General features: G+C 39.4%; 1 protein-coding gene across 6 annotated transcripts in view; it reads right to left on the bottom strand.

The window, feature by feature from the left end:
* Positions 1-22520, bottom strand: part of INPP4B (inositol polyphosphate-4-phosphatase type II B) — a 579259-nt gene extending 556739 nt beyond the window's left edge. For 3 of the 6 annotated variants that reach the window (XM_074338478.2, XM_019730779.3, XM_088792593.1), the window contains exon 1: positions 22217-22519. The gene's annotated coding sequence lies outside the window, so the exon portion shown is untranslated. Of the gene's footprint in view, positions 1-22216 lie in introns of all 6 variants that reach the window. The other 3 variants (XM_074338475.2, XM_019730782.3, XM_019730781.3) reach the window with 2 other exon arrangements.
* Between the last annotated feature and the right edge of the window lie 5430 nt (positions 22521-27950).

The following is a 27950-nucleotide window of genomic DNA, read 5'->3' as shown; positions in this document are numbered from 1 at the left end:
AAAAAAAAAAAAAAAAAAAACCCACAAAAGAAAATACACCTTAATGTTAATGACATAAATTAGAAATTGTTCAAAATGGAAATCTTTGTCTTTGGGTTTAGAGATACATTTCCTGACAAAGTACTGAGGACTTCTTTAAAGTCATTTCCATTTTAGCAGCAGAGAACTTAAAGCTGGGAAATATACTGGAGGGGGAAACAATGGCAATTCTGTATAATAACTAAAACCTTGGATTTGTATGCTAATCTCTTTGATGAGCTAAATAAAGTATATGTCAAACTTTTCTAGTAACCATGCTCCTTTTGACATATTTTAAAGGGTGCATTATTTGCCTTTTGTGAACAGAATAGGTTTTCTTTTTTTTTTTTTTGTACTGTGCCGATAATCTAACTTCTGCTAATTGAGAGTCAAAAATGATCCCATTCACTTGTTTTACTCTAGATTATAAAAGTTGCTTATTTTCACTCAATCAATGTATTACATAAATTTAAGATTTTACTGTCACTTTATCTGGCTGGCTTTACTCTACCAGCAAATTATTTTGTTTACTTAACTTTCAATTCAATGTATAAACAGAAAGCACCTATCATGTGCAAAGCATGGTGCTACACATTCCTGGGAATGTATTGATCCAAACCCTGACTGCTGGAAGTTCACAATCTAGTAGAGTTAAGAATGGGCAGGTAAACAAGCCTGTGGACAGTATGTAACCACATGCGTTTTGGTGCACAGCACCTGGAGGTCGCTTTCAGCTGGGGAACCTGGGGACAGCTTTGTGGCATTTAACCTGGATTAGACCTTGAAGCATGGGTAGAATTTTGAGAGACAAAATTGGGAAAGAAGCGTACTCTTAAAGGTGAAAATTTAAACAAGCAGCGAGTGCATTTGGCAAAAATCAAGTAGTCTTGTTTGGCTATAGTGTAGAGCACAGCCAAGAAAAATAGGGGGGAAAAATGCAAACTGTAGCTTCTCAGAGCCATATCATGCTCAAGCTAGAAGGGAGCTCAGAGACCTTTTGTCCAATCTCTTATTTTTACAGATGTGGAAAATAAAAGCCCCTTTTCATATGTTTCATTGTTTATATACCCTGTTCTAGACACTTCTTTTCAATTTAATGCCATTGCCCATTTTCCATTGACCACCTTAAATGTAATTTCAATGCAACTAGTTAGAAAGTTAACAAATTAACCTGTGAAATACACATGAGCAACAACTACCATATCTTTCTTCTTCAGGTCTAACAACCAAAATTTGAAGATACCTTCCCCTAAGCTTTAGTTGGTTTAGTTCAAGTTCCATACATGGATTTCACTAGGGGGGCGATGAGGTTCATATCCCTTAAATTTCATGGAAACAGTCCTTCATTTTCAATATTCTTATATTTCAAGACAATGCCACAAAAGAATTAGTAGCATGCGTTCCAGCATTTTACCTGAGTAGCTGCTGTCATTTAGGTTTGCTCCTGGAGATTTTGCCTGCTGTCCCGAAATCTCCAGTCCTAGTAGGCACTGCCCTATCCTCTTTTTCATTCTCCTAATGCTGAATTGTCTCCTTAAACTCAAACACACAAACAAAACCAACAGAAAACTTTTCCCACGCATCTCTTAAAACTGCACACTCTCTCTCCCCCTGCACAGGCTCTGCCTTTCTGATATTTTGTTGGCATCTATAATGCTGTTCTTTTCAACCAGTGTTTCTCTGGGGAAACTCAGACTGTGAGGCCTGTGTCCCTATTCACTTTGACAAGATCTCTCTCCACTATGGTCTTCACAACCTCAGCTCGCCAGCTTCTGACGTACCAGGAAAATGAATAACCCAGCAAGCTCTCCAAAATAGCCAAGATAAAGCACAATGCCCATTTTCATCTTTAAAAGTTCTTGGAAGCTTGTCACTGTGGTTGAAATCGCTTTTCCTTTGTAGCTACTGAAATGTGCAGCGGCGTTTCTTTGTCCATAGGCCTATTGGTGACGTTCTGCAGTATCTATTATTCCTGAAGTCATCTCCCCCATCATTGTTGTCAAGGCTTACTGAAAATCACAAATCCGGCCTTGCCTTACCGCTCCTAGTAGCCACCTGCTTTCAAGGTCAGTCACCTGTTGTTTGGAAAAGCCAGGAGTTCTTTATTTTGAGAGTCAGTCTCTGGTTTTCCTCTACCCAGCAGTAGCTCGTTCTCCATGCTCTTCTTTGAGAAAAGAACCTTACAGACATGAGCCAGTCCCATGCTGTTGGCATAAGAGCTGTGCAATATTAATAAAGACCGATTTCACGCTAGTCCTCCACCCCTCTGCACTGAAAGTGCTTTCCCATATGTACTCAGGTGTTGCATGCTCTGAATACTAGCAGAAGTTAATTTCATTTTACCTGCTCCACTTGAAGCTAAGTCTTCCAGCCCAACCATCAAATTTAATAAAGTCACACGCGAACTAGAAGGTCCTCATATTAACTGGAAAAAATGCCAATAATAATTTGTTGCTATTCACGAGGAGAGATGCAATAACATCCCCCTCAGCAGATAGAAAAACCCCATTACCAACTGAAGATGTTTAGAATTCTACATGTTCACATGCATTACAGGTATATATACTGTGCTTCCCTGAAAATAAGACCTAGCCAGACAATCAGCTCTAATGTGTCTTTTGCAGCAAAAAATTAATGAAAGACCCGGTATTAAGTTATATTATATTACATAAGACCCAGTCTTATATTATATTTTATTATATTATATAAGACCTGGTCTTATATTAGAGTAAAATAAGACTGGGTCTTATATTAATTTCTACTCCAAAAGATGCATTAGAGCTGATGGTCCAGCTAGGTCTTATTTGGGGGGAAACATGGTATATATATTCTTAAAGGAAGGGTGAAAAACAATTAACACTGCCTGTAGCATGAAGTAGTGACAAATCCAAAGGCACAGACATATTTCCTGAAGAGAAGTGAAGTAAACAAAGTATTTATCCATTAAGGTACCATCACTGTTCCATCCCCCCACCTACAATACAACAACTAACCATTCTCTATTGAGACACATTAACAGTTCTTCCATTCACTCAACAAATATGAACTGGACACTTACTGTGTGCTAAACCTTAGGGAGATATTGGTGAAAAACATCAACCCAATCCCTGTCCACATGGAGATTACAACAGGTGGTAAATTAATGTAATAATTGATTTGTAAGTATAAGATGATACAGGAAAAGCGAAGTAGACAGAACTCTGAAGTACATCAAATTTAAAGGACAGGCAGGGAATAACACTGAGAAGGACGACAGGGCAAGACAAGAGTAAAAAACAGAAGAACTGATGATTTGCTTTCACACCAATGTCCTAGATTTCCAATAAATTGCAATAACACATACAATGCTGAGTCCACAAGAAATTAAAGGAAATCCCTCAATGGCAAATTAAAATGAACAATAAATCAAGACAGGGCAGGACAAACGTTAAAATTAGGAAACTAGACCTTGAGGAGTTCCAGTATAAGAGAATAGGTGTGAAGGCTTTGGGCCTGTGTCCTGAGGGGAGGATGACCCTGACCCCCCCCTCCAGGGCAGTACTATTTATAAATGGTGAGGCTGTAAAACTTCCATCAACAAAGGGAACAGATGAGGAAATCCGCCTGCCTCCATCGTAGCTCTGAGCTGGGAAAACAACGAAAGCCTTTTCTGAAAACCTGTATATGTAGTTATTCTTTCACAGGAGTCGTAGGTTTAAGCGGCACTGCTCATACACAGAAAGCTGTGGAGGTCCCTGGTATGTTGCCGAAATAACTGCAAATTCTCTTTGGAGAAAAGGATCTTCAACTCAGTATTGCACAGATTAATTTTAGCCAAAAATGTGCTCACATTAACAAGTGAACATAAACTCAAGAAAACAAGCCATCATGGCAAGAGTCAGCAGAAACTCCAAAAAGTTAAAACCTCTAGACTTAAGATACCAGACCTAATAGGTACAATATAAATCACTATGCATGAGATGCCCAAAGAAAAGAGGGGATATAAGTTTGAGAAAAGGCCAAGAATGATCAAAATAAAATTGAAAAGAAAATTAGGTAGAATGGGCTAAAGATATGATGTCGAACCCTCCAGATCTACTCTTTCCACCCTTTCGCACCATGCTCTCCACCCTCTATTTATGTCTGCCCTCTATCTATCACCATATCAATCATATCATGGCCCTGACTTCTGATTGGGTTTGCCCAAGGAGGAGCACAGGCAGGAGACAAGAGAGAGGAGGGGGCGAGTGAGTCCAAGTGTCTCTAACCTTGGCTCCTTCTCTGTGAGGTCCCCAGGGCAGATGTGTCCCTTGACAGCAGGTCACTCACTGCTCCCGCTCTACACAGCCATCCAGTAACCTCTCCCTCTCTGGCAGTTCTGTTGCTATTATTCCTGAATTTCTGCACTCTTCCTTGTGGCTCCCCTTTATCTCAATGAGAAAGAAAAGACAGATCACTACAAAGAAATGGCTATTAGACTGACAGCTAAATTCTCAATAGTAACAGTAGAAGCCAGAAAACTGTGGAACCGTATCTTCAAAATGCTGAGAGAAAAGCTGTCAACTTGGAATGGTATAACAGTATTATTCACTAGGAGCCCAAAACAAAGGCAGTAAAGATAAATAGAACCAAGAGTGTTTACTAACAATGAACTCTCATAATGCATACACTTAGAACACAGCAAAGGAAAAAAAAAAGAAAATGTCAGAATAAGAGAATTTAGTAAAGTGGTTGATTATAAGATCAATACACTAAAATCAATAATATTTCTATACAATATTAACACATAGTAAGAAAATGTAATTTTAAAATAGATACTATTTTAAATTACTACAATAAAAATAAGGTGCCAAAGAATAAAATTAACACAGGATGCAGAGGACCTTTATAGAACAAATATTTAAACTGTACTGAAAGTCAATAAGACAGAAATACATTGTTCATGGATACAACAATTATAATCAACATTGTAAGGGATCAAATCTACCCAAATTAATCGAAAGGTTCAGTGTAATCCCAATCAAAGAGAGGGGCGAAAACATGTTTGATGATTTTTTTCTTATACTATACAACCATTTTATATATTTTTTATCCAAGATATTTTATATTCAGAAGTTAAATTTAAGAAAAGAATTCAGTATCAAGAAAAACAGGGAGAATTTTTTAACAGAATAGTTAACACGATCTGATGCTGCCAGGCAGTCAAGTAAGAGCGAGAACTGGCTGTGTAACATACCACCAAGAAGCTTAGTGACCTTGGCAGAAGCCGTTTCATGGGCGCTGTGGGGGTAGAGTGCAGGCTACAATGAAACAAGAAAGCATAGGAAATGCAAATCTCTTCCCAAGATGCTTGGCTCTCGCGTGGAAGAGAAATCAAGGTAGCTGGAGTGGAATATGCAGTAGAGAGGATGGTTTATTCTTTTTAACATGTGAAAATCTTGAGTATGTTCACTGCTCGTTGGAAGGAGACAGAGGAGCAGTGGAGATACAGGCAATAAGGAAGGAGGCCATGTAGAGATCCCTGAAATTTCAGGAGGCCACGCAGGAAAGAAGAGAGGATGATGATGAGATGCATGAGTGCCATATGCTGGTGGCGCGGCATTAAAGGTAATGCTTTCGTCAGCCTCTACTTTCACTGGAAATTAGAGGTAAGAGGATCTAGGATACAACCTCCACCATCACCATCTCCTAGTGCCTAACTCTGATGCCAGGAAATCAAGTAGGAAACTCACATAGATGAGCAGGAAAATCTCCATACCTTCACAAAGATATTTATTCTACCACATCTAGGTCACAAATTGCTTGGTGGTTCCACGTAGTAGAGTCCTTGGTATTAGTGGCTGTATTTTACTCCACAAACATTTTTTGTTTTTCATATTTTATTATTAAATTTATGGTTGTGACATTGGTTAGTAAAATTACATAGATTTCAAGTGTACAAGTACAGTTCTATATAATACATCTTCTATATATTGCATTGTGTGTTCACCACCCAGAGACAGTTCTCCTTCCATCACCATATATTTGACCCCCTTTTCCTTCTTCTACTACCCCCTCTCCCCCTTACCCTCTGGTAACCACTAAAATATTATCTGTGCCACTAAATTTTTTGTTTGTTTGTTTGTGTTGTTCATTTGTTGCTTTCAGTATTATATATCACATATGAGTGAAATCATATGGTTCTCTACTTTTTCTGTCGGCCTTATTTTGCTTAGGACGATAAGCTCAAGATCCACAAAAGTTTTCAGGAAGACAAGCTATAAGGGGAAAACAAAGCAGTAAGACTGTGCAGCGGAGTGCCTGAGCAAAGGAATTGTGAGGTGTCTGCTTTTGCATATTAAAACATGAATCTCCCCACAGGGGAGCAGCTCCAGTAATTTCTCTGCAAATGTCTTCTACAAGGATTCACCAGGGTGAAGAAAGACTTCTCACTGCCCATTAATTTAAAGAACATGGTTCATACAGATCCCCCTGTGCTTTCATTGAATTATGATCAGGCTGAATACACCAATTCCTCTAGTGTTTTCCAAAAAGCATTTTTCCTCTTCCCAAGATTAAGCCTCTGTGTTGGGTGATCTGCAACTGAACCTCCCCACAGAGACCAGCAAACAAATCTGCAATGGTCATGCAATGCTAGATTGCAACACTGTCTTCCATTAAGAGATAGAGGACTCTTCGTAGAATGAGATTTAAAGCATGCTTATCCTAATGAAGAGTTGTCACCCAAGGTGTGTTCATTTTCTGCAAATATATTGGTCTTAACGGAGTAGATAAAGTCCCACAGTACCTGTAGCCATGGCACAAATAAACCTTAGTATCATTGGCACCATACGGTGTAAACAAATCTTTCCTAAAGACAAAATACATTTTGTGCCCATGATTTATCTTCTAAGACAGCAGGAGGGAAAAATAATCTAGTCTGTACAGTGGTTTTTCTACATTTAGCTTCCAACTTCACGGCTTTAACCCAGGGATTTTACAGAGGTTAACATTTATTTCATATACTCATGTGGAAGGTACTAAGTAGAACATTTAGTGACAGGTAAAAATGTTAAGTGTGCCCAATGCATGTAAAATGACCGTGTAAATAAAGCGTATCAGATTCCACAGCTCTCATGAAAAGCACAGCAGATGTTTCCTTCCACCTATGATGTTTTCAGGCCACACAAAAATTTGGCTAGAATGTTCAAAGTGCATGATTAAAGGTTTCCAGTTGCTCAGCAACTTGATGCTCATAATTATCACAGGGTCTCCAGATATTACATACACACATTTTCTTTTCAGGATATACTTTTTCAACCAACTGATCCAACCAGAGCTCAATAATCAGTTTTCCCAACTTAAAGAAACAAATGGCAAAGGAAAGGACCCTACAGACACCTACATTGTTTTTATCTAGCCTCCCTCCTGGATTGGAATAATCACCTACCCCCTTCCGGACCACGACAGGCAGACAGCATATCTGGCCCCTGGTACCACGGCTGCAAACCACCCACAAGGGAGCCATCTTTTCCTTTGCCATCAATTGAAGCTCAAATGAAGAACCCTCAACATGGAACTGGCAAGAATATAAGGCTTCCTCTTACTTCAGCTGCCGATATTCAGAGTCAGATTGTAAGTGTAGGTCCTGAGTGGTGGGTGCTTAATTAAGGAATTTGCTCTGAATCCTGGATCTGCCACTTCCTAAATATGCAACTAGAGCACATTACATTTCCTCTCTTTTCCTCAATTTCTTCACCTGTAAAATGGAGTAACATCAGGGCATACCTCATTCAATTGTGAGGAGTACAAGAGTTGATGGGAGTAAAGTATTTATTGTGTTCAATATATGCTACGTAGCTATTGTTATGTTCATCAGAATAGAGTGGGTGAGTTCCCATGAGTATACATTTTTCATCCATTTACTTTAATCTTTTATTGCTAGTTCTCATGGATAAGACGGGTGAGAATGAACTCAGCAAATTAGTCAGCCTCAAGAAGACAGAAGTCGACCCCACAGTTCTATAGATAGTTTTTAATTATTTTCCATAGTCAACCTGTCAAAGGGTGTTAAACATTTCAATGGGCATATATTAACAGGTTCTAATGCTGCAAAAATCCTCAAGAAGGGTAAGCCATATTCAAGGCAATGTGCTTAGCAAGTGCCTGACACATGGCAGGCCCTCCACAAATGTTCTTCCCCCCCCCCCCCATTTCCTTCATTCTGTCCCACAGGAATCCTCGTAAACCCACATGCAGGCAAGAGGACGCATATGCTTGCATGCGAGCACGAACGCACGCGAACTTTTCAAAGACCAGACTCTTCCCTGGTTTACCATGAGCTTAACTAATAGATAAAAGTTTTTCTAGATCCTCATTAATTATTTTATTATGTAATTTTCTGTCCTGTCCAAGCTCTAATGCCTTTACATACCAACTGACCTTAAGAAACAGTGATTTCACTCAGGTGGAAAGAAAACATTTTTAGGCCTACCACACGCACGCATTCTACTGGACACTGGGTCCAAAAGATGATTTGGAGACGCTCCCCATCCTTGAGAAATTTGCAATCTAGAGGAGCAAACCCTGTAAACCAAATGAAGATGCAAAATAAAAGCGCCAAATAAAGCGAAATCAAATAAAGACACCAAATTAAAAAATGAAGAAACCATATAAAACGAAAAGTAAATTGTATGATAGAGGTGGTATAATTGTGCAAATATTATCTATTAGTCCAAACTTTACATATTTCTGTTCAGAAAAAAAGGAACCTTCTTGCTTTCAGTGACTGACCCTATCAATAAGTATATTTTTTAAATGTAGATTTACAAAATGCATTTATACTCATATGGTTTTTATATCTACTTTGCAAACTGAGATATCATTTAAAATTCTACTGTTAAAGTTTAGAAAATACCATGATTAGCTCAATTCCATTCATTCATATCATAATAAAAAGTATTAACCATAATAATAAAATAGCTTGAAGAGTTACTAGTCACCGAAGAATTATTATGGTCTGACACCATATACTTTACATCCCTTATTGTATTTCATCGTCATAACATCTGTGAAAGGTGGGTGTTAATGAACCAGGTTACAGATAAGGAGGCTATGGCCTACAATTCATCAGAGGGGACTTGAATTGTTTCCTAAAACATTTCTTAGCCTTGCTCCCAGATAACCCCTTGGCCCTCCTCCATCTGGCATTAGGAAATGACTACATATTTGGATGAGATTCTATATTAGGTTCTTAAATTTCATACACGAAATGCCAAGTTTACCACCGTGTTTTAACTCAAGGTTGAAACCTTAAGAAGCTATAGAGTATATTCAAACAAAAACATTGCCAGAAAACATAACATTGAAGTATGTGTTGCTCACCTTTTACTGGAGCCTTGTTTTGTGTGATAATATACATGAAGGATAGTTTGAGATATATGTAACCTACTGAGTTTTGCTAGTTTAGAAGATATAAGCTCAAATGTTTGCAAGGATCAGGTAAGTAATATAAGTGAAGAAGGTCAGGTGAGAGGGAGGAGACACTATGACCTTCTGAGTAGACATACCGTCTAAAGACAGTTAAACTCAATATTTTTTTAAATGTGTTTTCTTGCCCTAAGGCAGTTTAAATTTCGTTTTTAAAACATACTTATGTTTTTGTCACCTCTTCTAGAAACTCTAGGTTGATACTATACAAAATGTAGCAATTTCATTTATGTTACCCAGGAAGTCAACTGACTGCATTTGTAATTCAAAATTTTAACTAACTTGGGTAAATTATAATCAGTATACATCTCTCTATTAAATATACTTGGCCACCCACCCCCATCCAAGATGAATCTGTCTAGTTTTCTTGATTATAATTTAAAACTGTAATGGAGTCCTAAGTGAGCATTCTGAGTATAGGATAAAACAGAACCATAATATTAATGGTTGTCCATAATCTTAATACTCAATAATAAATTCTATTTTTATTGCATAAGTCATATTTTTTATATACAATCACTTAATTTTCACTACAAATCTGGGATAATTATTACTATTTCTACTTAATAGATGAGAAAACAGTCTCTGGTAAATTACAATAACTTTCTCCAAACCACAATAGTCTAGAATTGAAAGAACAAAGGTTTATAGTAATTGTTTAAAAAAAAAAAAAAATGGAACAGTCTTTTCACAGCAATACAATTGCATCTAAACATAGACTTTGTGGACCCAGAATCGAAAATATGCTAGTGAAAGAAAGCTTCCATTCGTGTTTGGATGGGCCAGAGTGTCTCTATGTTGTGTCCCACCTCAATAGCTCGCCCAGACTGTCTGATGGGAATCTTGTAACATCAAACAATTCCTCAAATAATTGCTACATTTTTATTCAAAATCATGGGATTTAGGTAGTGATTTTAAACATCCTAATATATTTTTCTACCTAGAAGACCTTCAGTCTTGCACTGGGTAGTATTCATATCAACAAATTTAATTTTTAAGACATACTACTTTGAGTCAAGCTCCAGAATATATCTTTTACATTATTATTGAATTGCTATAGACACAGTACTTTGTAGGTATGTTTTACTGTAAGCTATCTCAAATAATTTTTAGAAGTATGCAAGGTATAAATTATAAATAAATAAATACATAAACAAAAAATATCCAGTTTCTGGCAGCAAAAGACCTGATTCCATATTTTGTAACATCTCTGAGGTGCTTATTATTTGTAGGATGTTCACGTAACACTTTCATAACCAAAAACTGTCTCTTTTTTCTACTGAGGACAATAGATTATCTGAAAACTTTTACCTATTACTCTCCCTATGCTTTTCAAATGTGTTTTTGGACACAAGGTGATCAACCAAGTCTTTCCTGGTTTTAGCACTGAAACTACCCCGTCCTGAGCAAATCAAGACATTGGTCATCCTAAAACAGAGCATGGAAAAAAATTAAACTTGAGGTCTTTGAAGACGCCTTCTCAAACTAAGACTTTTTCAGTGAATTTTTATCATTTTTTATTGTAATTAATGTTTATGTGCTAGAATCAGAAAACATAGAAATATAAGTGTATATGAGTTAGAACCCCAAATTAAATGTGAGATTTATAATCCTGATGCAATTTCCTTGCTGTGTGCACTGTCTACACTAGTCTATATTTTTCTCTCTCTCTCATGCTCTTTCTCAGCATCATATCACCCAAGAGATTTTGACAGGGAAATTTAAACAAGTAGGAGAAAAATTCTCCAGGCTTTGAGAGAATTTTCATCACTGCTAGTGCATTGTTGCTTCAAGCATTCAACTGAAGAGAAATACATAAACCTAAGCATGAAAATTAGAAACTCTTAACAGAAGCAAATTAGAAGCATTTCACTTATTTTCATGCATTGTTGGGCTCAGTTATCTAGCATATGAAATGGAAAGTGAATGTTGGTAGAATCTGACACCTGTCCCATCCATGGGGAAGCCCTTACTGTCATAGACAGGGAGATTAACGTGGTTCTTATCACACCACAATACCTATAACTCATATATGACTAACATGTACTACACAGAAGAATTGCCCTTGAAAATAATATAACTGGAATTGGAGATACCGGAACTAGGCCTGAAGACCCTCCCACACAATACTGCTCCTATTTGAGCATTTGCAGCTTCCTGTGACAGGGCACCAGCAGAGGGTTGGTTCACTAGCTTCAAATAAGCAAGTCTCAGATTCAAGAAAACATGGAGGACTCATGTTATTAAAAGCAAAGCTTTCATTCTTTTTTTTCCCCTAGAGAGTATTATACTAAGTGAAATAAGTCAGACTGCGAAAGCAAATACCATATTATCTCACTTATATGTAATATCTAAAGAACAGAATAAATGAGCAAACAAAACAAAAAAAGACTCAGAGATACAGAGAAAGAAAAATGGTTGCTAGATGGGAGGGGGATGGGGGTAGGGAAGAAGGTAAAAGGATTAGAAAGTACAAATTAGTAGTCACAATATAGTCACAGGGATATGAAATATAGTATGGGAATATAATCAATAATGTTGTAAAGATCATGTAAGGTGCCAAATGGGCACTGGACTTATCAGGGGGATCACTTCATGGACTGTGTAGATGCCTGACCACTGTGCTATACACCTGAGGCTGAAGTAGAATAGTATTGAATGTTAATTATAACTATATATGGTTACGAGATGTTAAGTACAGCATAGAGAATGTAGTCAATGGAATTGTAACAGCTATATATGATGTCAAAGGGGTAGTAGATTGGGGGTGTTATCACTTTGTGAGGGGTGTAAATGTCTAACTATTACATTGCTTTGTACACCTGAAATTAACAATAAAAGAAAAAAGGTTTTTCTGCTGTGTGATTTCAATAAGCAAACTTTTCTATATACCAGGGTCAATGGAAGAGAGAAAGAATATATTGCTCTGTAGCATTAAAAAAAGACACAAAGTGTGTATGAAAATATTTCTGGATTTTCACTTTAAAAATCTCTGCAACTGGAATACAGACCCAAATAATAAGGTGTAGCTTCAGGCTAGTTACCCAGCCCTGCCATTCCATTGTATAAGGCCGAAATCCATGATCTTAGAGGTAATTTCATCAGAGCTGACAATTGGAAACTAAGCATCAAGCTGAGCAATGTTTGCTGCTTTGTATTTTGTTGATATACAAAGTAACACATATACGTGTATTTGGATAATTTTATGACATCTCATTAGTGAGCTGTTGAAATTGAACTATTGTTCATACTGATGTTTTAAATATTTATACTGAATGTATCTTTTTACTGAATGTAAAGAAAATGATTTAATATAAATATATGTTGAGAGCCAGTAATGAGAAGTGAAGCTTTCAGGCCTCACGGGCCCCTCCCTCTCATAGACAATGGATGCCATTAGGCCAAACCAGTCGACATGAATGAGCAAAGCTAATGTGGGCCCATGGTGCATAGGGCATGCTATATAATTTTTTGAGTGAATCACGAAAAAGGAAAATATTTACACAAAATGACTGATGTCCAACATAGGTCCTTAGAGATAGCATGAAAAATTCCCCAAATCAAAACTTACTGAGAGACACACCAGGTTCCTGGATAAGAGTAAATCTAGTAAATTTGCCAATTCGCCTCAATGCTCTTTATATACTCAATGACATTTCAATTAAAATCCAAAAACATTTTGTGGTAGCTTTACCAAATTATTCTAGAATGAGTCTGGAAGAAATATCAGTGAGAGTATCTTAAAAGTTACACACAAACACAGAGAAAAATCAACGTTATCAATCCTCTCAGAGATTAAGCAAATAACATTTAAACCTGTGATATTAATGAAAGAACACAGAATAAAGTAAATATACCAGAACCAGAAACTTATCCTATGGGGAGGGGGTGGGGTGGCTGGAGGGACGGTGGGGGAGGGAAGCTAGAGAGAGAGACAGAGAGAGATAGTTTACCTCTAGAATAAGATATATGATGTGTTAGAATCACAAATAAGTGACAAATGGATGGATGATTCAAAAACTTCTGCTGGAAAATGCTTAACTATTTTTCGGAAAAAATCTATTTCATTTATCTCACACCATACACCAAAACAACGACAGGCAGACTAGGGAGGGTGGGAAATCATTAAAGAATTAGATGTAAATTGCTTTCAAGGAAGAATAATTTAGGTAAATTTTAGTCTTTTCTGTGAATGAGAAAGCATTGTTTAAGCAAAAAGAGTAATGAAAGAAATATGACATTCAACTTAACTACACACACATTGTCAACTTTCACATGTGAAAAAAAGGTAAGAAAGGAATCAATATATAACATAAATTTATGGCAAAAGGGCCTGTATCCCGAATACACTAAAATTGATGGGGGAAAAACCAAAGCCCCAATATACATGAATAGGCTAAACAGGAATGAATATTTAAAAATGAAGCACAAATGAAAATAAGCATTTCAAAAATGTTCAGCCTCACTAATCAAACAACAGTAGAAGAATGTAGTACTTTAAAGCCTAAGACTTTAAAGTAAAATCAATCTTGGTCCAAGATCCAATTCAACAATTTATCAGTTGTGTTACCTTGGGGAAGTCACTTACCCTCTCAAAAAATGTTTTCTAACCTTTAAAACGGATGATAATATTGTCCTCCTCTTCAGCTGTTGTAAAGACTAAATGAGATAATATAAAGATCTTGCACAATGAATGGCCTGCAAGAGGTGATCAATAAATACTGTTGTCGTGATTGATGATAATGATGTTATTGTTGTTACTGATGTCGTTACGATCATCTTCACCTTTCCAATTAACAAACACTTTAAAAAATAATATCTCTCAATTCTGGTGAGGATAGAGATATGATTTATGTACTTTCAGGGAGAATGAAAATAGGTGCAGTCTTTCTGGAAAGAAATCTGACAGTACCGATACGGAGTTTTTAAAAAAGGTCATACCCTTTATTTAGTACACTAATTCTAGGAATCTCTGCAAAAAAAAAAAAAAAATAGTGGAAAATATAAGCAAGGAATAACAGAAAATGGGGTCATACAGAAAATAGTTATCACAGTATGATAACAGGAAAAAAATGCCAATAATGTAAAAGTGTAAGTTGAGAGGATGGCTAAACAAATGATAATGACCCATATGCTTGACTACCAGAGAGCAATAAAAACAAAAAGTTAGAGAAGTGTTTCCATACATGGAAAAAGTGATTTTCTTTTGTATTCATTGCTGTAAACCAGAACAAAGGTTAGCATTATACTTGACACATAGTAGGGGTTCAATCAGTATCTACACTTAATTGAACAACTGAATTGAAAGTGAAAACAAAATGAAAACTCTCATTTCACACACACACACACACACACACACACACACAAACACACACAAAATAATCTATAATCTTAACTTTTAAAAAAGACTCACAAGAAATCCTAGAAAGAAATATGATAAAATACTAACAGTCTTGTATTTGGGTGATTTTTTAATTCCTCTTTAGGCTTTTCTCCACTTGCCAAATTTTCTTCAGTGAAGATTTATTACATTTATAATTAGGAAAAAATAAGTAAGAATGAAAGAAATCAACTAGAAGCCAACTGGCTTGATTATTTCTCATTACACTATTCTGAGTATGTACCAGTCTTCACTCCCACCCAAAATATAAAATGGGAAATGAGAGTACAAATAACATGAATAAATTGGGAGGCAGTCTTTAAAACACAGCCCAGGGAGGAAAACATTATGGTAAATTTCAAGAAAGTAAAAAAACTGTGTGTCTAATATTAAGAAAATTATACATGGGTTTTGCTCCCTATATAATTTATACATATTAAAATATAGGACGGCATAAACCCTTCAGATACAAATTACTTATTTTCTCTATAGTGGAATTATGTTTACTCTTAGACACATACTGTCACAAAGATTTATACATAGTAGTTACTGTCAAATTTTTGAAATCTGAAACACTATTACTCATTCACAATTTCAACTCTACACAAAATCTATAAGGTCTATTTTGGGAGATCCATGACATTCTCAAAGGGAGAACCAAACAATTTCTCAGATTCCCAAATTCTCAAACACATTCACCAGGGATCATTAGCCCTAGAAAGTGAAATCTCATGTCACCTAGAGCATAAAATCACCTGGAAGTGTGACTGCTGGCCACTGGCTGGCCTCACGAACTGAAAGGCCAGTTTCCAGGACTGTGAGATTTAAGTTTACACCTCAGCAAGATTTCAGATTACTACATGTCATGTACTTTTAAGACAGATGGTGAAATCTTGGATTCACACAAACTAAATTCTTTCATGCAAAGGGTCAGCCATCTCTATGTGTATCTCTGTAGAAGGAAAAGGTTATATAAGAGAACTGTGGTGATAAGGTATGCAAGACAGTTAACATTTTTTTTTTAATCTAAGAAACTTAATGTAGTCATCAGTTTATCAAGCAGGTACTAACTACCTACCATGTTCAAAGGGCACAGCTGCATACTTCTGGTGATTAAGAAATAGGACATACACATCATAGAACTTAAAAGGAAATGGATTCCTTAATTATATCAAGTCTGCCATATTTTCCAGGAACAAATTCAAGTGCTTAATTTACCTAATGCTAAGATCTCTGATTTTTTAAATATTTAGTGTTTTAAAAATATTTAGTGTTTTTACTGTAGTCATTACCCTATTTTTGTCAATAACTGTTTCATAAATATATTTCCTTTGGTATAATTTCTAGAATTTGCTTCCCAAAACTCCAGAGAGGGGAAAGTGAGTGGGATTGTGGATGAAACAAAAATGGCCATGATTTGACAATTATTGAAACTGGCTGATGAGTACATGGGAGTTCATCGTACTGTGCTATTTTTTTATTACTATGTTTGAAATGTTACACAGTAAAAAGTTCTTTGTTAAAAGAAGTGTGTTTCTGAATTACGCCAATTTATGTTCATTACCTTTTCATTTGGCTCCACTCCCACAGCAGCCACACTTAGTGAACAAGGTCGAAACGCCTGCCATATGGATCTTGAGGAGATTCCAATCCAGTGGCCAGACAATGCCGAGGTCCTGTTCCCGTGCACAGATGATGGAATACATTGATTAACTCTCCCATGACCCATAATTTAATCATTCAGCCGAAGACAGGGATTCCAGATTAACCAAGAAAAAATGGTTTAGACAAATTTCCACTGTCACAATTATCAGTAAATTATAGTGCTACATGGCTAATCCAATTTGGTCACTGTGGTGGCCAAGCCATAACTATTACAGAGGACATTAAGGGATCTGCTGAAGTGTCAGTGAGACAGTCTGCACTTTTTTTCCCCCCCACATTGTCTCAAGGGAAATAGATCAAGAAAAATTAACAATTATAGGCTTCAAGTCCGAGAAAGAATTTTTTTAGCCTGTGTAGTGACAGGATTAGGCTTTAAGTGCAAATGGTAAATACAATGTCTATTTTAGAATGGCCATATTTTTTTTCCTACCACATTCACTTAATTTTCCCTTTTGCTTTCTCTTCCCTAGTCATAAGCAGAATTTTGGCACGTTTAATTCAATTAATTCCTAACAATTCCTCACATAAGCAGACCCCGCTCTAAAGCAGAATATGTTAAATATTACAATCAAATCTTTCAAGTATTACAAACAATAGATCTTCTAAATACTGCTAAGGATTTAGCTGCCCGTTGATTTTAATTTCATTAACTCATTCATGATATAAATAAATTGGGTTTAAAATAAAAGTTTTAATAATAAATCCATTGCAATTAAAATGACCCAAGGCTACTAAGCATTGCACACTGCCATCTAGTGCTAAATGCCTCTTTAGTTCCCAAGGCACAATGGACGTCTTCCGGAAAGAAGAAATGCTCTATTTTAAAGCAAATTCATTCAGAAAGACAGGCCTAAATTATATTTATTGATAATTGCTTCAAGATTAAAAAAAAACTATTAGAAATAAATGAAATTTTTTAAACGGTGTTTTTTTAATACTGGGCATCAAGTATGTCACATATTCTATGATGAATGTGATGTATGCTGATGCTGTAGTGCAATGTGTGGTTTTCCACCAAGTTTGGCACATGAAGATGTTAAATAGGATATTAAATAATCACTAACGGTAATTTCAAGCTTTCTTAAGAATTTAGCTGTAATGTCCCCTTATCTACAGCTTATAATTTCAATTTAAGATGCCACTGGTTTTTAGTTTATTTACCCAGCAGTGAATAATTTTTGTGTTTTGGTTGTGCTAATCGCTACAGCTCATCCCTGATCTTTAGGCTTTGAGAAAAGTAAATCCCCACGATAATGAAATGAGAACCATGTAAAAGAGTAGATTAAGGAAAGGATTGCTGTAGATGATTTTGCTCTTGTTGGGGAGTATATTTTATCTGCTTCATTGTATTCTACAATGGAAGTTCCCAGCTTGGTCTACTTAATGCACTGTAACTACCTATTTTAAGAACTAAGGTGAGAGGTGAAAGACATTATTTCTGTCCATTAGGTTTTTCAGTAAAAAGTATTAAGACGATTCTCTTTAAACCACTATTGCATCACTTTTTAAAAATCACATTCTTTTTTGGAGAAACAAAAAAATTTCAGGTTCTTCTTTTAAAGTACTTAAAATTTATAAGTAAACGATATTAAAAACATTTTCTGTGGAAAATGCAGAACATTGTTCAATAATTTCAACACTAGGCCTGTTGCATTGCTTCATTTGGATAATCAGAAGGGCAGGTAAAAACAGACAGGTGATAGACAAATGGATGAAAGGAAGGGAGGTAGGGTTTGTTTCTCCTTTAAGGGAAGTGTTGCCTCCATCCTCTTGGATTCATTAATTAAGATAATTCCCAAAGGAATCGCAAACCAAAGCCACATGATCTGGGAAACTTCTCAAGATTTCCTTTAATCAGCTTAACCAAATGACTACTGACAAATCTATTTCACTTAGTTCTGCTAAGGGCTATTTTGAGGCCTCCTTCACACAACTAGGATACTACGTTGGTATGGCTACCCAATGCAGAAGACAGAATTTACTCACAATGTTGCAATTGAAGACACTCAGTTTGGAAAATATGATTTAGAAACACATATTATATTGAAATCCAACTCTTCACCCTATGTTGGGATTACATCTCTCATGATAGCTGAATGTTTGGTAAAATTACAAAGTCAATTATAAAAAAGTCTAAAGTTGCAACTCCTAGATATTTAATTGGCCTTACGGTATACCGTCTATAACAAGATACTTCTAGGAAATAAGAGAGTGGCTACAACTCCACCTTATATAAGAAAAAAAAACCCCACTGTAGTTATATATACACCAGCGGTGCCAAAAAATGTATACAAGTGGACACTTTGGTCAACGTTGCTCAAGCAGTAGCTCATCATAATCACAAGTGTCTGGACGCTGATGGTAACCACTTTGAGCACCTCTTGTAATTGCGGAAGTCAAATTAACTTGTATTCATCTTTTGTGATCAGTATATACTGAATATTACAATTTTAATATAGTTTTCCTTTCTTAAAATGTGTATATATTTCTTTGGCACCATATGCATATTACATTACATTACATTATATTACATCATATCATGTTATATTTTATAAAGAGAGTTATAATAAAATTTCATAAGCATTTTTAAAATGCTCCCATTAATCTGCAAGGTAGTAAAAATGTATAGCACAAGTGAACAAACAAGTGTTGATTCAAATGACAATTGTGCCTGAGACTCTGAAGATTCCTTAAAATAGTCTCACATATCTTAATGTGTTTCCTAGGTCCATACTGCATTTAAAGTTTTGAAAAACAAAGGCTGTGTGCATCTGACACACAAAAATGCAATCATCATTGGATTCATTTTAAAATAAATGTTTAAACGGAAATTATTTGTCTAATAACCTTATTTCTTAGGCCTGAATATGAAAGCATGTGTACTTATGAGTATATCCTAAGGAGCATTATAATCAAGGATTTCTAACTCAACATAAAAAAGTAGTAACAAAATGGCCTATAAAGCAGAATCCCTGGGGTTTTAGAAAGAGACAAGACGTTGAAAACTTAAGGTACAACATACTGAAGGGACAGACACAGCTTTCAACTGAACATTAACATTTAACTTGAGATTGTTTAAAACAGCACGTTTCTATCTAGTAAAATCCCCATGGTTCTGAAAGACAAGAATTTACTCCATACAGATTACAAAAATTATGATATTTATATACCTAATATTAATACTGACTAGGGATTATGTACTGTGAAATAAGAAAACGTAATAGATATTCAGCAAGCATTTCACTCACTAATTATGATTTTGTATTTTTTTTAACTTTGTATTCTCAGATGTCAGGTACTTACCTGGAAACTGACATCCATTTGGTTGCTAAGAGATATGAAATCAGTTTGCACTGTTTTTTCCTGTCTTTTAGAGAATTGCCCTCTTGGGTTTTGCCTCAAAGTAGTGAAAGTTAACTCTCTTACCCATGTGGACATTGATGTTACTTGTACTAGAAGAAATTCCCAGGTCTCAGAAAAGAAATGAATTACTTTCAATTTGTCCAATTTAGAACAAATATCTGGCTTTTCCATAAGCTTAATGATTTTCCATTTCACACAACTGAAATATAATAGCATTATTTTATAATCAAATTTAATAGATGAGTCTATGTTATGAGTATTTTGACAGAAACCTTATGCGAAATGAAGTTATTCAGTCAATTTGCATCCCCAAAATGAAGTTCAAACCCAACATTTTCAAAGTATTTTCTGCCTATAACTTTGTGTGCTTCTTTAAACAGCTGGAGGGACAAGACTATACTTGATCTATCTGGTTTTTCTTATACTTTATCAAAGGATCACAAGCAAAATGCAGTTATAAATATGTACATTCTAACTGGTCATTAGTTTGTCACAAATATAAATATTGATTTGCCTAATCAAAGAGCATGTTCTTCTAAAATAAGTGTGGTTCTTAAATCACCACGTTTCCTAATGACACTGGACATCTAGACTCTCTTACATGCACATTTCATAACCTTTCAAGGACAATCCTCTAAATCACATTTTAAAGAAATACGCTGAAAAGGCAATCCATTGCAGCAGCATTTTGTATTACTACAAATCCAAGTGGTTCAATTTTTAAGGCCCATGTACTCTCATTTCATATCAGTACTTTACTGGAGTATATCGCAAAGGAACACAAGATAATGCATTTCTTTGTCTACTAAGTAAGACAATGCCCACTTGCCTATTCCTCTTGTTACTCAACTTCTTGCACACTATCAGCCAGCTGCCCTGTTGGTGATTCCTTGCATCTTATATGCTGTTTTAGCATTAAGTCAGATCACTACCATTTCTGGTCCAGAACCCATTAAGAAAATCCCTGTTTACAAGCAAGGTCTTTGAAATGTAGTTGTACACTTACAAAAGGGTTGTCTAGTGCCCATTTTGAAGGGAAGAAGATAAATTTATCCTCTGTCTTCTAGGCTTTTATTTTCTAGAGCCACACATTTCTAAACAAGTTCCATCATACTGGGAGAAAGGAGATATGCACAATGTAACACCTGGAGTCTTAAAATGTAATGACCTCAAATAACATCTGAAAAAGAGGGAGGAAACCTGCTCCAGGGAAGAAAAACCAGAGGCAAAGGAGCGAGTCTGCATCATTAAACGAAGAGTAATAGAAAACCCTCCCGGGTTTTTCCAGTAAGTTTTTGCAGCAGCAGCAGCAGCAGCAGCAAGAACCTAATCAATATGCACACCCTCACCCTTCGAAACCTCTTGTCCCCAAACAGAAACTGTAGATCCCTCTCAACCTTGTCCGAGGAGGACAGAAAGGGAGGCGATTTCAGAGGAGTGGGGAGGGGCAAACACAGCTGTGTGGCTCCAGCATCCTCACCCTTCCAAGCTGCCAGCCTGGAAGTCCGCGCAGGCACCAGCGCCGGGCTCCTAGACCTCCTCGGGCCTGGGCCCTCCCTGCCAGAGGTGCGGGCGAGCTGGCAGCGCAGTTTTCAGACGCCAAACAACGATCTCCCCCCAGCCTGAGGCCCTCTCTTTCTAACCCCTTAGTGAGAGACCTCTTGGAGGTAGGACAGGAGACGCTTTGGTGGCTAAGAGGAGACGTGTGGGGCTTCTCTAGAGGAATGAGTTGCTGCGGGTGAGATGGAGGTGGTCACCGAGAGGGGCTCTTTAGTAAAAGCCAGGACTTGGGGCAACTGAGACCCCAGGGTCACCCTCACTCCCACTCACCCCCACTCCTCACCTTAAAGACGACTTCCGACCCCCCACCTCCGAGGCGGGGTGGGGGAGGGGGTGCGCGGGCGGAGGGCGGCGGCAGTTTTGCGGCCGGGATAGGGGTGAGAGCGAGCCCCCGGGCCAACGCAGCTGCTCCGAAGAAACCACACAGGTGGGCGCAGCCTTGGAAGGTCAGTGAGGCCGAAGCTCAGAGTTCGCCGGGCCCAGAGAGTGGGAGTGGGAGAGGGTGACCAGGCGCGCTGGCCGGGCCGAGGGGGGCTCTGGGCGAGAGGGTACGTGGGGCTGCAGAGGTTCCCCAGCCACCAAGGAGACACAGCGCACCCCACCCCTTAGGCAACAGGGCTGGAGGGGCTATCTGGGCTACAAGACCGAGAAACTTCAGGCAAAACACACAGGCTGCCCCCGCCAGGACGTACCCCCGCGCTCGCAGCCCCGCTCCAACGCCTAGCAAATCACCCACTGTCACCCACCCCACCCACCCTGCAGAAAGCCCAGGCGGGTAATTACCTCTCCCGGAGGTGGCGTGGCGGGCAGCGGCGGCAGCAGCAGACACTTTGAGCCTGACTTTCCGGCGTTCGCGATGAGCGTGTGCGCGCGGAGCAGAGCCGGAACGAGCTATTTATAGACCAGAGCGAGCCTCGGCGCCGGGGGCTGCGAACCTAGAGGCGGCGAGCGGCTGCGTTGGCGGCGCGGGGCACGGGCAGCGGCTCGGCTCGGCTCCCGCCGCGCTTCCCGCTGGCTCCCGGCTCGCCCGCCCTGCCGCGCGCGCCCCAGAGAAGTTGTCACCAGCGCGGCTGCCTCTCCCGCTGCTCACACGCCCCCTAGCACAATTGCTACTTTCTCCCCCCACCCCCACCCTCCCTGCACTCTTCCTCCTCCTCTGCACGTTTCAAGCGGTCTCCTCCCAATGTCACCAGCGGCCGAATAGAGGCAGCGGCGGCGGTGACAGTCGCGCAACTGGCGCAGCTCGCTCCCCGCTACTGATGGAATGGAGTTGATGGCCCAGCCGCCCAGCCCGAAATGACCAAAACACGCTTGCTCCGTGAGCCCACACCCCCTGCCCCAAACCTCTTCTGAGCCCCTCGGCGAGCGGGGCCGGTTGCCCAGCCTGGGCTGTGGGAGCACTGCTGCGGAGCGGTGGTGAGGGGTGACCCGGGGCCGCCACGGTGAAGCCGGGACCAGAGAAACCACGGGGTTCGTTAATTCTCTGGAGGCCACCACTGGCAGCGTCGGCCCAGACCCGGGAGGGGGTGGGAATGGGAGGCAGTGTCCCCCGTTCCCCAGACTTTTGCCTGCCACCACCTTGGGACCCGTCTCTCTTGCCACTCCCCTCCGCAGTGGCCCGGGTTGAGGTCTAGCGGTGTAAACCTGGGCACCGGCTCAAAGCAGCACAGGGCCACCCACCACCAGCCCCCACGTCGCGGCTGATGACTGAGGCCGAGCTACTCTCAACAAGCGTGTGTGCCTTTAGCAGCCCGAGTGTGTGAGGACACAAAAGCGCTCTGCGTGTTTGCAGTACCAGGAAAACGGGGTGCGTAATCACACAGTCTGAGCACAAGCTAAAACTCCGCCACTTCCTCGCCACCATGCCCACGGGGGAAGGCTCGCAGGCTGGTTATTCCCGGCTGTGGGGTGTGGGGCAAATAACAATCCCCATCTGCGCCTTACAGGTGCCACCTGGCGGTTCTCTTGGAGAGGTTTTAACTGAGCTGCTTAAAGGTAATGGCTATGCTGGTAATGCTGAGCGCCAGTCCGTCCACACAGGCGCCCCAGTCTCTTCTCTCCCCAAGGGTACTTGAAATTCACACTTCAAATAAAATAGAGTGGATTTGCTAGTACACACGGGTTACATTTGACGGCAGAGAGACTGGAATCCCAACATTAGGATGGTGACTTTGATTTGGGTTAAGTCAGTATTTACAGTGACACAAAGTGGGAAGCTGTAGCTGCCCCCCAGCTGTCACCCCTGTTGTCACTTCCTGTATCTAGACATCCATTCACTCCACAAACATTTAACTGCCACTAGGTTATAAGCTTTATCAATGAGAGCACAGACTTGGGTGTTTTGTTTTTCCATCACTCTTCCTCAGAGATTGAAACAATGCCTAACCTGCTGTAGTTGCAATCAATGTCTATAGAATGAATTAACAAACACTATGGGCCAAAACCTGTGCTTGTCCCATTTTATCTCTTAGTCCCTGAAGCCCTTCCCTTTCCTTCTCTTCAAGCTTTTTCTGCTGTGCTCAGCCACCATCACAGGAGAGCTGGATCGTGAGAAGGCGGGTGAGTGGCCAAGAGTCCAGGAAGGGCTGTGGGGATGGGATCCCACTTGAGGAACCCATTATACAGATTTCTCCTCCATGGGGCAATGCTGACACACCCGTTTTGGAAAAAACACCTGTGTCATACTTGGGACTTGAAGCAATGGATAACTCCTGTTTGTAGAGATCTACTGACAAGATGATGCAACTTTCTCATTGGGCAACAGTTTCAGCCTTTTCTTAAAGTACAGTAAGATTGAAAGAGTACTTGAACATCAGAGTGCCAGACTTTTGCCACTAAATTGTAAAGACATATCTGTCCTCTAACTTTAAATGGAGCTGTGTGTGTCTGTGTGTGTGTGTGTGAAGATTGCGACAGCACTGGAAGTACTAAACCATGTCTTCTAAAAGATAGAGTTGTAAAATAGATACAGCTGTCTTTATGGAAATGAACACTCAAAGTGAAATACCCAGAAAACCCTCTTAAAATGAAAATCTAGACATCATGCTGACCAAGACCTTTTACAGGGTTGCTGAGGAAAATGTGATGTACCTGTATCCATCATCTAGGAAGTTTAAATTCCGGGGAGGAAAGCAGGATGGAGAGAAGAAGGGGTGGGGGGGGGGGATCAAATGCGTTTACCACATAGCATTTTGAAAATCCACCAATCAGCCTGGCATTTACCATTTTTAGTTATTTGACAGAGTTTCCTTGAATAAGCCTAGAGGATTTACATGCTTCGATGGTTTATTAAACTCATTCAGCATCCATTTTTATAAACCCTGAATGCTTAGCCACTTGTGCCACCAAAACATAACTCCATTTGCCAGTGAAGGACAAAATACTTTTCATTTCCTTTTGAAATATGTTTGCAGGACCAAAGGTCAAAGGTGATTCGCACAAGTTACCTTGCTGTCTAAAGCGATAAAAGCAAGCCAGCATCCAGAGGGCTGGCGTCCCACCCTCCTTTTTAGTGAAGTAGCTCATACTTTTTCATTGTATAAATTCATTGTTCCCGGAGACTTTTATTTCAGGTGAGACTGGTATCGCAAAAGGAGGACTCTATACTTTCGTGATCCTTCACTAATCTCTTCTAAAATACAGCACCAAGCATGACGTAGGCTTTTTTTTTTTCACCACATTTATATGAATGATAACTTTGTAGATCAAGTCATTGTTTTCATTCCAGTTTTTAAAAACCTGACATTGGAAGAGTTAAGCTTTGACATTGACACATTAAGATCATCTCTTGCATATGCACGTGTGTGTATGTGTGTTTCTAAATTAATGGGGAATGTTCTTAGAAATACAAATGTCACCCAACTTAACTAAAGGGGGGAACTATTGTCAAGTAGCTGGCTGTTCCTAGAACCTAAGAACAGGAATGCAGTTGGGCATCAGTGACAACTGGAAACAGGGACATGCCATTGGGACTTGCTCTCCCCCTTTTCCCTATTACACTGGCTGCTGCATCCTTCTCTCCCCGCCCCCAACCCCGGCTCCCATACAAACTTCCTCTGCTTCTCGGGTGTGCACAAAGTTGCATCGTTACTTGAACTTCATAGCCTATGGGCCAGTTCCAAATTCTAAAAAGTACCATGAGCTTTCAAATCCTTAATCAAACAACCATGGCCTGGGGGTGAAGGTCAAGCCATAGCAGCTACTCTGGTAACCAGGTGGACAGTGGCGGTAGACTGGGACAGGAGAGAAGGATTAAAAATTCCCAGAATGTGGGGCGTTATAGGTCGCTCTCGACCACTATTACCTCTTATCCTTGTTCCGTGAACACTAGCACCAAAGGCAGAAGGAGGCAGGGCGGAGAAACACAAGGAGCAATGATGTGTGTGTGTGTGATGTGTGTGCATGTTTAAATGCTGGGTGAGGCAGAATGCCCCTTGTGGATGGCGCTCCGAGATGGCTAGTCCCAGCAGAAGTATCAACGTGATTTTATGATCAATCGACATGGGACTGGATGCGCATGAGGAAGGAATCAAGGACTTCACAGTTTGCTTTAGCTTCTTTTTTCATGGCAAATTAAATAAGATTTTTTTTAATGAAGGAAATGAGTGTGATACCATTTACATGTATTGAAGATAAACATTCTGTTCTCATTTACATAATAGTTACATTTCTAAGGTATATATAAGTTATGTATTTGAGAATGAATCATGTTTCAAAAATAATAGGGTGGTAAATCTTAACATTTCTGTAGCCATAAATCCCTATGAGAATTTGAAGAAAGCTACAGACTCTCCCCAGAAAAAAATAAGAACAGATGCACACACACTTATGGTGGGACATTATGTGACATATTTACTTGAGATCTGGAACTTCAAACATCATGTTTCTTTCATCTTCCTCCAATCACTCCCATTTGAACAAGTGAAACAAAGACTACAGATTCTTGAACAAAAGATTCAAAATGCCAAGTAGGTTAAAGCCAAAAAATTGGTTGGGGATAGAGACGCTGGAGCATATGTGAACCTGGGGAACAATTTCCCCTCCCACCCACAGCTGCCCTGAATGAAATGAGCAGTAGGTAGAAGAAGAAGGCAGAGCTCTTAGAAGGATGGGAGAAAGATGTTGTATTTATTTGCCAAGACTACTGTAACGAAATACCACAGACTGGATGGTATAAACAACAGAAATGTATTCCTCACAGTTCTAGAGATTGGAAGTCCAAGATCAAGGTGCTGGCAGTATTGGTTTCTCTTGAGGCCCCTCTCCTTAGCCTGGAGATGACCACCTTTCTCTGTGTCCTCACATGGCCTTTCCTCTTGTGTACAAACACCACTGGTGTCTAAATTTCCCCTTCTTATAAGAATAGCAGTTAGATTGGGTTGGGGCCCACCTTAACAGCCTCATTTTAACCTAATCACCTCTTTAGAGACCCTATCTCCAAATACAGTCACATTCTGAAGTACTGGGGTTGGGGACTTCATCATATAAATTTGGGGGACACAACTCAGCCCGTTACATACATGCACTGCATCAAACTCCAGAAAGAGTCTGGGTTGGAAGTGAGATATAGATTCCCCACTTATGTTCAGAGGGCCCAAGCATAAAGAAATTTATATCCAGTTTTCCCAATGGAGTATTTTGGAAAACTCAGTCTTACTAAAAGAACCCAGAACACAAGGGTGTGAAGTGGAAATATAAATGGTAGCATGCCTTATATAGATCCTAAAGGGCTGAAGACGATGGCCTGTCCAGCCCCTGGGCTTTCCCGTGGTGTCTAAGTGCTAAGGAAGGGGACCCTGTGAGCTGCAGGAGGGCCTGGAAATGAGTCAGGAAAGAGAGCCAGGGGACATGAAAGAAGCGACCTGAGAGGGCAAGCAGATGAAAGACGAAGGAACGGGGTGGCCTGTGGACCATTATGCAGAGATGTGGCAGGCACTGCACCTACCAGGCATTAGGCCAACCAGTGACTTCAGAATAGTCAGTGGCTGTGCATTAGAGCAATGTGATGCTTCACACACACGTGGATAACAGAGGTGAAATCACCTCTCTAGAAAATGAGAGGTCAGCAACATCCAGACATGTCCCCAATGTCGTGATGCTTCGTAGGTCTCACCTGGACCAACAAGCGACCCCAGAGGTGAGGGTGAAAGCAAAGAGAGGTTTCAAACCAGGATAGGCTTGGCTTCGATTACTGGATAGGACTAAGAAACTAAGTTTTCTGCTGCTGAGTACAAATGGGCACTTATAAGTTAACTTTATTTTACAAAAATTATGTTTCATTTTTTGTACCTGCGATTTAGAGACTCTGCTGACTCCCCCCCCTCCCCCTTTTTCAAGGAGGGTGCAGCTCACAGCAGTCCATGCGAGGATTGAACCAGCAACCTTGGTGTTATCAGCACCACGCTCTAACCAACTGAGCTAACCAGCCATCCCCTGCTGACTTTTAACAATTAGGATATTTTAAGAGACCTCTGAGACAATATCAAGTGTAACAACTTTCGCTTCATAAGGGTGCCGG

The sequence above is a fragment of the Rhinolophus sinicus genome, chromosome 15 (assembly GCF_057876585.1).
Source record: "Rhinolophus sinicus isolate RSI-liver-muscle chromosome 15, RSI-T2T, whole genome shotgun sequence".
NCBI lineage: Eukaryota > Metazoa > Chordata > Mammalia > Chiroptera > Rhinolophidae > Rhinolophus > Rhinolophus sinicus.
This window is presented reverse-complemented; position numbering and strand designations above follow the sequence as displayed.